Genomic DNA, 11,107 nt, shown 5'->3' on the forward strand with positions numbered 1-11,107 from the left:
ATAAAAAGTCAGTAAAAAGGCTAATGATACATGATGACCGTCATCTTTTCCAGATGTCTTTCTCTTCTTAGAGAAATATTTGAACAAGTTCATCTGAAAATGCAGTCAGCATTTAATACGTAGATATTAGCTTAATGCTATCAATTAGTTTACCCAATTTAGCGTCACTAAGTTAGCTAATAAGTCTACCTTTTCTCCAGTAATTCGCTGCCTTATTCCTCACGACTACACTTCTCTGACTTTGACCTGGTGCCTGACGTGATGTCACTTTCAAGGCCGCGCTCTCACGAGTAATTAACTCCAACAGGATCTCCCAACCATCCAATTTCCTCTCACCCCTCTCCTCCCCTCCCCCCGCTGTTGCACTCATCATCACACAGGCTGTGCTGTGAAGGTGGAGAGATGTGTCGGGGGCGCTTTGAAGGCGTGGCGGCTATAATTTAGCGGTGGCTAAATGAATGTAGAGGAAACACTGGGTCTGAGCTGTTCGTCTCCGTTTGTCTCTATGTGTTGGCCCTGCAATGGACTGGTGATCTGTCCAGGGTATACCCCACCCACACCCAATGTGAGCTGGGATTGGATCCAGAACACTCACAACCTGGAAACAAATAAGTGGTATAAGATGAATGAATGAATGAATTAATGTGTGTGTGTGTGTGTGTGTATGTGAGTGTGTTTATGTATATATAAAATAAATGAGCACACCCAGACGAGAAGCTCATACCCATTTAGAATTAATACTTTCCATTCCAACTTTTACATACACCCTGAGAAAATACTGACCAATGTTCATTTCTTATATGAGGATTATTTATTGTTAATTGTTAATTGTATTTATTGTTAATTGCCGTCATTCACATAAAGGAGTAACACACCAATGCATTTGAACCAATGACTACATCTAATCAAATATATTTGGCTAACAAATACTAAATCAAAATGTGTCACAGTTCAGTATGTACCTTGGTTTTAAAATCATGGTTTGGTACATTTTGAGTACAGAAAAATGCCAAAAAAAAAAAAAAAAAAAAAAAAGCCTGATCTTGGTTTTCATTTGTTGTCAAATTGAAAACATTGACACAATTCCTTGAACAAAGGATGGTTCTTTTAAATTAAAAACATACCTGGGTCTAGGTAGGACAATAAAAATAAGTAATGAAATAAAGATCAATTAAAGTGTGGCATGTAGAAAATACTGTAAACATTTTCAGCTTCACATTCAAAAATTTATTTAAAAAAAGTTTGGCTTCACTATGATAGGTGGGTCATCAAGCTCTGGCTTCTCATTGCATTTGCCGTACAAGCCTCACTCCTCTGCATTAGCACCAAGTGCTAGAACATCTTGCCAGATTCCTCAGCGTTGACTGTGTCATTAATTAGATGAATTTACTGAAATTTACTCAATTTAGCTCAAGCGCAGTGAGTGTGGTCTGTGCTGCATGCTAAACAAGGTTGCTTCGATAGCTTGACAGCAACATATGGGGCTTTCTGATATAGTTCCGTCACCTGCAGGAAACAAGGAGTGGGAGTAGCTGTGCTTTACTTTAGCGTGGTAATATTTCTGGTACGTTCAGTACACCCCTAGTTCATACAGTTGTTGGCTATCTGGTAAATCAAGATAGGCTAACTGTAAGGCCCATTAAACAAACTGTTGGCACTATAGTCACAATATTTCTTCTGCTAGTCAGTTTTCTGTGATCATACAATAGTTTAGTTCACTCATTCATCTTCTTCCATTTATCCGTTTCCGGGTTGCTGGGGTATTGGAACCTATCCCAAAACATAGACACAGACAGGGATGATGACAATTAAGAATCACCAATCAACCAAGACATGCATGTCTGTGGGAGGAAACCAGAGTTCCCGGAAACCAACACAAGCATGCAGAGAATATACAAACTCCACACAGAAATTCCACAGGAATTAAACCCATGATCTTCTTGCTGGGTGCTGCCCTTCATTTACATTACATTAATTTAAATTAATGTGCTTATACTGTATAACTGCTTCTGAAATCAATCATCTCTATCAACAGCAGGAGGAAGTGGTCCTTATTCTGGCCCTTCATCCCCCTACAGGTTGACAGTGCATTGTGAAAATAGTGACCTTAAAGTTTCTCAAAAGTTTGTCTTGGCAATACAAGACCGCTCTCTTTATCTTGGCTTTTTGTTCAGATCCGAGTTTGCAGTGGTAAAACTGAAACAACACTTGTCCTTCACTACAAGCAGACAGTATTGACAGTAAAGCAGTTCAGTTAAAAAAAAAAAAAAAAAGCTGTGGTGGGGGAACAGTTCACCAAAAGTTCAAAGTGCAGCAGATCACAGATAACTTTTTAAAAACCAATGAGCTCCAACTGTCTGTTTTCCCAGTTGCACTCGGACTTCCTGTGTGATCACAACCAAAACAAGCCTGTAGTTTGCAGCCCCACAGCCCTGCTCTCTGCAGCCTCAAAGCACAGCTCCCTACAGACCCACTGCCCTGCTCCCAGCAGCCCCCACAGCCCCACTCCTTACATCCCTGTAGCCCTGCAGTCCTGCTCCATATAGCCCCACTCCCCTGCATTCCATCTTTCTCCCATCCCACTGCCTGAAATCCCAATGCCTATGATCCCAGTTCCCCACAGCCCCACGGTCCTGGCCCCTGCAGCCCTGCTTTGTACAGTCTTACAGTTCCACAGCCTGCTCCCTGTACCCCCACAGCCCCAATCCCCGCAGCACAGATTCCTACAACCTGAGAGCCTTAGATTTACTGTCTGGTATTTGCATTGGCATCCCAGCTGAACATGTCAGGTAAAAGTGCTGCTGCCACAGATGGATTGCTTTACTATAAAAATAATTCTATTATAATTATATAATTTAAAAAAAATAACATTAGCTCTATTATCTTCTAGGCATCACCAGAATCACTCTGCAGCTACAGCTAGTCAGAGCACACACTCCAGGGTCTTTCCTACAGATTTGACTACTTGGCACACTTGAATCTAATCATCTAACCATGTTTACTAAGCTGTGCCACTGTATTGTATTGCATTCCATTCCTTAGAATTATAAAGGTGCGTGTGTTGCAAATTTCAATCATTGAGAAATTGGGAGCAAGTCATGAACACAATGCCTCACAAATGTCAAGCATGTATGTTGAAGCTCAATCAAGTTGGCTGCTTTATTCTCTCATCTTTTTTTTGTATTTTCATTTCACTGTATCTAACATGCCCTATGATGGACTGGTGACCTGTGCATATTGTATCCAATTGCCAATTGGCTCCAGAAGAACCAGAGACAGATAAGCGATATAAAATAGATAGATGAATGAATGTATCTAAATTGGCTCACTCACACCATCTTGTCACCATGTTATCTACAGCATTTCTAGCTGTTAGAGTGAGTTTCCTCAGACCTCAGTAAACTTCACACCTCAATATCAGTGAACAAAAGAAGTGAATGTGTGGATGGAGCTACACACACTGTCAAACCCATCATTGCTGTATTGAAGAAAACTTGAAAGTAAGACTAAATTAATTAGAAAAACAACCATAACCTGACTCAAATGATCAGCTCGTCATCAAGCTCTGCTGAGGTCTGATGAGGAGCCACTCCTTTGAATCAGGTGTGTTGGAGCAGGAGACCAAGACTGGAGTTGGAGACCTCTGCTTTAGAGATTATCTGTCAAATAGAATACTACATTAAAAAAAATGAAAACTATAGAGAGAGTGAGCTGTGCTAGTAGTGGTGCAACAGATCAACATCCTGCCCAAGCCTTTAGAGAAAGAAAGCAGATCAAACTGTCAAAACGTGACGCTTCCTCTGTAAGACTAGGACCTGGTTTTGTTTTGGCTCTAGTGGATTGGACTCACTGGTGCATACAGAAGGTAGCAGGATGAATAAAGGTCTACAATATCAGTATGTGGTTTTCAACATTTCTGAAAATGCAAACAAAACAACAAGGGAGCCTCTTAGAATGGAGGTGGAGTTGCCTGTTTCAGTCCATCTTCTGAGGACAAAGACCTCAAAAGAACAGGAGCTTAGGGAGGCTGCAGTGAGAGCCTGAGAGGTGACAGAGATTCTGCCAAATTCTGTGGGTCAGAGACTTCAGCCACTGACTGCAGAGGATTTTAAAATAAATATTAAACATGATGCACAGCTTTATTTTTTTCTTGGAAGATATTTTATGAATGTATATTTCAAACCCTCTGTGTGTGTGTGTATGAAAAAATATGAAAAAGGTAAGATACTAGTTCACATTTAGCAGAGCAACATCAGACTCAGTCTATGTAGCTGCTCTGCTGCCTCAAGCACTGCAGAGGAATTCAACTTTACATTCCTCTGGAATAGCAGCAGCAGAACAGAGACAGAAAAGAGAAGCTGTATTCAGCTTTGAGTCAATGCTACCAGCTCCAAATCTAAATACAGCCAATCCCAGAGGGGGACAAGAATGCAACAATGGAGAAACTGCATGGCAGGAAGACAGCATCTCATCTCCAATTTAAACTGGTCCCAGATTCAAGAAGGGACAAGGCTACCATGAAGATTCAGGACGAAGCTGTCTAGATTTATATTTAAATATAGCAGTACACTGAATCATCTTATCTTACAAAACATTCCACGAACTACCTTCATACTTAGTATCAAAGCCTTATCTTCTCAAAGTCTGACAGAGCAGGGGCCAAAAAATGCACTTACTGTGCTCACTTATACAAATGCAATATAAAAAGGAGACCTGTGCTGCAAGTCATTCCCCTCCCTCTCTGTGTTTCCTGACAGCCTGTCTGCCACTTACCAGTGGAGAAAAAAAAAGCATCAAAAAAGTTAATTCAATGTCATCAACAATGCACCAACAGTTTTACAGTAGTTATTTACACACTTATTAGTAACCCTAACTTTGTAGAATATCGTTCTATCATCGACCATGATCCAGTGTCTCTGATACGAAACCTGAAAAAGTAGTCATTCTCACCTCAAGTAGTTTAATAAACTGGGTGATTAAAACTCATCAAACAGGAAACAACAGCATCATCTCATCTGCTCATGGTTATCAGGAACTGTTTCAGTCTTCATACAGTGTTTCTTTGTAAGTTGCTGTAGAGGACATGTCAGATACACACACTATCATCGCCATCAGCTGTTAGAGACGACTGGTTTTCTGTAGAAACATAGGAGATGACAACCACTGACATCTTATACTAGAAAATTCTCTGCTTCATCAGGTACCATGGTGATTTACACCTGGTACCTGATGAAGCTGCAGTTTGACTCCTTACTTCCACATTAGATCACACCCTAAAAACTACTGACCAATCACATACCTAAAAAAAAAACAAAAAAAAAAACACCCGAGGAGCTAGACAAGGACAATATCTAAACAAGGACAAAAAAGTACATGTACATTTACTTGATTACTGAATGGTTTGCTTTTTAAGCCTTTTCATGTGTCCACTTTGGTTTTAAAATATAACTTTTCACAGAGACAACTTGGCAGTGACAGGTTTGGATCGCTTCTTCATCACTAGACATCATTCCTAGTTTTTTATTCAATCATGCAGTCATGCTACTGAAACTTCTCTTTATATACAACTTTGTAATGTTTTAATACATTATTTACATTAATTGCAGGTATTGCAGTCACGGTAAAACTTATATTGTCATGGTAATACTTATAAAGCACATTATATTAATGATCAGGTGTGGTCTGTCTGTATAAATCTTACTTTTTGTAAGTTTTGTTTTGTTCACCTTTATTCCGTCTTAAACATGATATGTCTTCATGTGATGAATATGTGGTGATCAACCTCTTCAGCCCTGCTGTAAGTTATCTTTAGAGAGAGCCACAGGCAGCCTGTTTGGAACTGACAGACAAAACGGAAGGGCACAAAGTTCTCCTTGCTGCTGCTGAATGTTAGAATCAAAAGACTTGTTTGTTAATTCCACAGTTCTGAAATTACAGAATGTTTCCCTTTAAAGAACAATCTGATCTGACCCTAATTCAAATGAGGGTTCTCCAGTGCCAAAAATCATCTGAGAGTCAGAGTGTGTGAGCTATTGTAAATAACTAAATGAAACCATGAATTGGGTGATTTTACAAAAATGACAGTGGAGCACAGTCTGTAAAGCTGCAAGGTAGCAAAGTGTGAAAAACAAAATCAAACTAGACAAGATTTTTCAACAATCAGATTATTGAAAAAAGACAATCTGAGATGAATGGATATTCACCTGTTCTGTGTGAATACCTGACAGTTAAATACTGTCATTTCTGTTTTCAATTAGCTTAGCTCATTCTGGCCCACCATTCCCACCACTGCCACTTTCCATAAGGATGAATAAACCAGGAGGCATTTCAAAATGTCAGTAGTGCTAACCGGTCAAAATGAATTAGGATCCACATGGATATTACAACTTCTGAGGTTGCACCACAAACTTAAAGCTTAAAAATGAACAGTTGTGCCCATTACAGCCTAGTCTACTACTGTGAGTAAGATGAGGTCAAACATTAACCATCCGCGAAACAGATTGAATCTCATCACAGTCTGCTGCTGATGATTTTAACATACAAGGAAAGTCTTCAGTGATCTGACTCAACTAAAACTCTTAAGAGAAGCTCAAAAACTGACTCAAGCTTGAAACAAATTATTTCTTTTGCTGTGGGAGGGGCTGGCATGTTGTCTTGACCATATATGGCAGAGAGAAAACACAACCTCCGCTCTGTACAGCACACTGGAATGAAAAGCAGCTTCCTTAACTTGTGAGAGGGTAGGCCACGGCACAAAAACTGACACCTCTCCAATGGCAGCCAGGTAACAACTACTCCAGGTGCCACTCCAAGATATGGTGAACTCATCGCATCCTGACTCCACACACTTATTTCTGGACATCTCTCTCTGGCCCTTCTCTTGATGACATAACTTCTCATGTCATATTGCTGAGCCACAACAAGAATTGATTACTCTGTAATCTCCCAATTTAGCACTGAAAATAGCCTTGGAGGAAACACACCTGTCCATCAGATTAGATTATGCATAGGTTAAAAAGATGATCAGTCTATTTAAGGGAAGCCTTGCAAACGCAAACTGAGAGAAGACTCTGAGCTGACTGATCTAACAAAGTAATCACCAACACAACTCGAACTAAAAGTGCAGTGACAAGAGTATGACGTTGTCTGCTTTAACACCCTCCTCATCACTGCAGCAGGTTGAAACAAGGTTTTCACATGCACCAGTTACAGATTCAAGACCTGTTGGTAACACATCATTCCAGCCACGAGTAAGCTTCAAGACTGGCTCACCTCAAACTCATAAAATAACCAGCAATATCAATCATTACATTCAAGTGAGAGTGCAAATTATAATAGTCACCTCCTTTGACATGTTCTACTGTTTAGTTTATAATATCAGAACACCTTGAACACCAAAAAACACAGATGAGGCTTTCCACTGTGAGCTTTTAGAAATATCACTGAACTGCGTGAGCTTCAGTTCACTGTAGACCATATTAGGTAAAATGTCTGTTGATTACAGCAAGCACTGATGGAACTTTACATTTGGAGGTAGACTTCATTCACTGCAGTGCCATGCAGAACAGCAATAATAGAAGCTAATCTCTAAAGTACAATGCTACTGCTACAATGTCGCCCACATTAAAATCTGAGTGCCATCATAGGGTGCAACACACAAACATATACATTTTGGGTGACGTTGACAATCCTGTCTTGGCATGGGACAAAGTTACCATGGTCCCGTGGGCTCTTGTTCTCCTCTATTTGCTGGATGGAGCCAATGAGATGCACACAACTTGCAGTTTGCACTGTAGCACTGACATCATATCAGTATCATATCAGGAGCTTTCCAACAGTCTGCAAAGACAGACCCGTCTGTTACCGACAGCAGTTTACATTTCGGAGTTAAACGTACCCCGTCCACATTCTTCCTCTGACGCACACAACACACACAACAGAGATGGTGGAATCTACACCCGGAGGCTACACTTTCTGTCTTGTTTATGCAGTAACACACCCAAAACTGCGCTTTGTTACCGGGGCTGCTCCACCGACTGCATTAAAATACGGAACTCTTAAGATTACACAATCACACACATTACAAAATGCCAGACATCCGATTATTGCCCGGAAACTTGAGGGGCTTTGTGAAACAGCAATGATAAAGCCTTTAGTCCTGAGCAAAATGTCGCCAAAATTAGGCGAGGAACTTCGCCCACTGTTCTTGCAGTGGATACACTATAGCAGGCCTGTCTCTTCCTTTCACCAACTTGTCTGCCTTCACCTTAAGGCTATGTTGACGTCACGATCTCGTCGCTACAATGGTGGAAACTTTTCAAACTTTGAAACTTTCACTCTGACCTGAACGCGTCGATGTTTTCCCGCCGACGGCTACTCAACCTCCAGAAATCAGAATGCGTCCCGGTCTAATAACCGTTCCCCGGTGCGAAGCGGGGTTTTTTTTTTATTGTTGTTTGGTTTTTTTTTTTTAGCAGGGGAAAGGCCAGATAGCGATTTTTTCAGTTCCCCTCCCTATCCGCTGTTGGCTTCTAGGCTGCACAAACTCCACCCTGAATGGGTGCGTCGCGGCCGCGGGGCGGTGTCCTCCGCTGTACAGTCTGTAAAGGTCCACTGATGTGTTGCGGGCGGTGCCTCCTCTCTCCTCTCCAGAAGACGCAAAAAAGGAAGTTTCCTTAAACCATGTCGATGAACATCCATGTTGAACCGTGTTGTCGCGGAAATGAAAAAGCTAAAGCTCCAAGGTCTTTCTGTCCCTCACCCAAGGGAATATGCCCTTCTTCTTTAGGGTTGACCCCTACAGATTCACATTCATGTGTTGACAGAGACTGTCCTCGAGGTTTAGTAGGAGACGCAAACTCTTCATGTCCTAAGTGAAAACACTGAAGTCGATAGTTTCTTACGAAGGCAAACATTTTATTCTCCTTTCTTTGAACTCTTGAAGAGTGGTCCTATTCAAAGCTGATTTATAACGTTAATGGTGATAAAACAATGAGTGATTCAGTTACATCCAGTTATACACTGACCAAAACGCCCCTAACTGTCTGCACCAATTAAAGTCGAAATCTTCTTAATGTACAGTAGTACATTAAGAATAAGAGTGTAAGACAGTTAATTCCAGATGATCAGTGGCAGGCGACAGATCCTTGAAAAAAAAAAACTCCGCAGCAATAAACCATGAAAAGGTTTTTACATTTTAATTAGTCAATACATTTTTATTAGTTATGTTAAATTAATTGAATTTGTTGGACACTTAATTCTTTTGTAATTTCATGGTTCCAGCTTCAGTTATGACGTCGGAGTTAAAATTGGGGATCTGGAATAGTTTTCATAGCCTTCTGAACCTGTTAGTGACATATTTAATAGACCCAATGACTCGAAATATTAAAACTCTAGAACACGGAACTCCCGTGCTTTCAAACTTCTTTTATTTTACCGCCATCTGGCGATGGAGACAGGGTGGTGGCTGGAGTAGAGAGTGGAACTCAGCGAAGCCAGTCCTTCAGTCCAGGTATGGGATGAGGGTTTAGGGGTGTTAGGATTGATCCAAGTGATTTGCTTCTTGCGCTGACCTCCTCCATTTTCAAACACGTTTTCCTTTTGAAGTTGACAGCAGCTGTCCTTACGGTAACTGTAGAACTCTAGCAGTGTTTCCTGTCGGGTTTTTTACAGCAGCGGGGGGCAGGCTCTCCGGGGGTTGACTGCAGATTTAACTTTTACAATCTATTTAATGGCTGGCCAGTTGAAAATGGCTTTTTCCCTTACAAAAACTATAACTACAATCTCAGCCCTACACAATGTCAGATAAAGGTTTAATGTAAAAATAAAAAAAATACATAAATAAAATTAAATGTATTAAACTAAACTAAATAAGTAAATAAACTAAAAATAATAAATTATAAACTCTTTTAACAGCTAAATGGGTACGCACCCTTACTCGGCTCTCCCCCTGCTGTGCTTTGCTCTCCTCCCTCTTTATTGTCTCATAGATTACATAAAAAATTTGAGTTACGTTAGGTAATTTACATTCAAATCACATCTGATCACAAGTGTGAACATTAAACTACAATTTTTTACCTAACCATCATCACTTAGGAGTCAGTAAACAGTTGATGATACCTGACTAGGCTAATCTTCATCTGTTGCCTTTCTCTTCTTAGAAAAATATTTGAACAAACTCATCTGAAAATGCAGTCAGCATTTAATACATCATCGCATGTAGATATTAGCTTAATGCTATCAATTAGTTTACCCATGTTAGCGTGGCTGAGTAGGCACCAGGCCCGATTAACTTAAGATATCAGAATGTTAAGTAACTAGCTGGCCACCACTTCGCAAATTTTACAGGTTAAACACGTTAATCTAAACTTTTAAACTCTAATATAGGCTATCTTAATAGATTTCAAAAAATCTATTGTGAATTATCTTAGCCTAATAAGTCTATCTTTTCTCAGCCACTCCTGAATGAATGTAGAGGACACACTGTTTAAGTATTATTACTGTGCTGAACCTGAAGTTACTCAGGATTATTGTCTGATTTTCATGCATCCCGATAAGCTTTCTTATAGTTTAACCAAGTTTCCTTCTGTGACATGTTTAAAAATAATATATTATGTTTGCGATATGTTTAGTACTAGTACACTATAATTGTGATATGCTTAATACCAATACACTATGTTCCTGCAATGCTTACTGTTACAAGTTTAGACTGTGTGAACAATGAGAGGAGTAAACTGTTCGTCTCAATGCTACATCAACACAGAGAGAGACAGCATTGAAAGGAAAACATGCGCAAGGTGCAGAGGTGTTGGAAAAGTATCAAACTCATTCTAAATGTCAGTTACTGATAAAAATGCATGCTATGACCTTGTCCTTGAGAATAAAAGTGCTGAGATGAGATAACAGTGCATAAAGTAACAGAGCCAGAAGAGCAGCCGGGTTAGAGTCCTGGGGAATTCAGGACCCCCGAATGCTGTTGGGTTAGAGTCCCTTGAAGCGGTGTCTTCATAAAGTATTGGGTTGTAAGTTCTTAAAGTTTTCTAAAAAGGGTGCATGAGTGTTTTATATTGAACATTGTGTGTGTGTGTGTGTGTGTATTGGGTTAGAG

General features: G+C 40.1%; 1 protein-coding gene across 1 annotated transcript in view; it reads right to left on the reverse strand.

The window, feature by feature from the left end:
- Positions 1 to 8,519, reverse strand: part of tln1 (talin 1) — a 58,465-nt gene extending 49,946 nt beyond the window's left edge. The window contains exon 1 of the mRNA XM_029515236.1: positions 8,344 to 8,519. The gene's annotated coding sequence lies outside the window, so the exon portion shown is untranslated. The remainder of the gene's footprint in view (positions 1 to 8,343) is intronic.
- Between the last annotated feature and the right edge of the window lie 2,588 nt (positions 8,520 to 11,107).

Source organism: Echeneis naucrates, chromosome 12, assembly GCF_900963305.1.
Source record: "Echeneis naucrates chromosome 12, fEcheNa1.1, whole genome shotgun sequence".
Lineage (NCBI taxonomy): Eukaryota > Metazoa > Chordata > Actinopteri > Carangiformes > Echeneidae > Echeneis > Echeneis naucrates.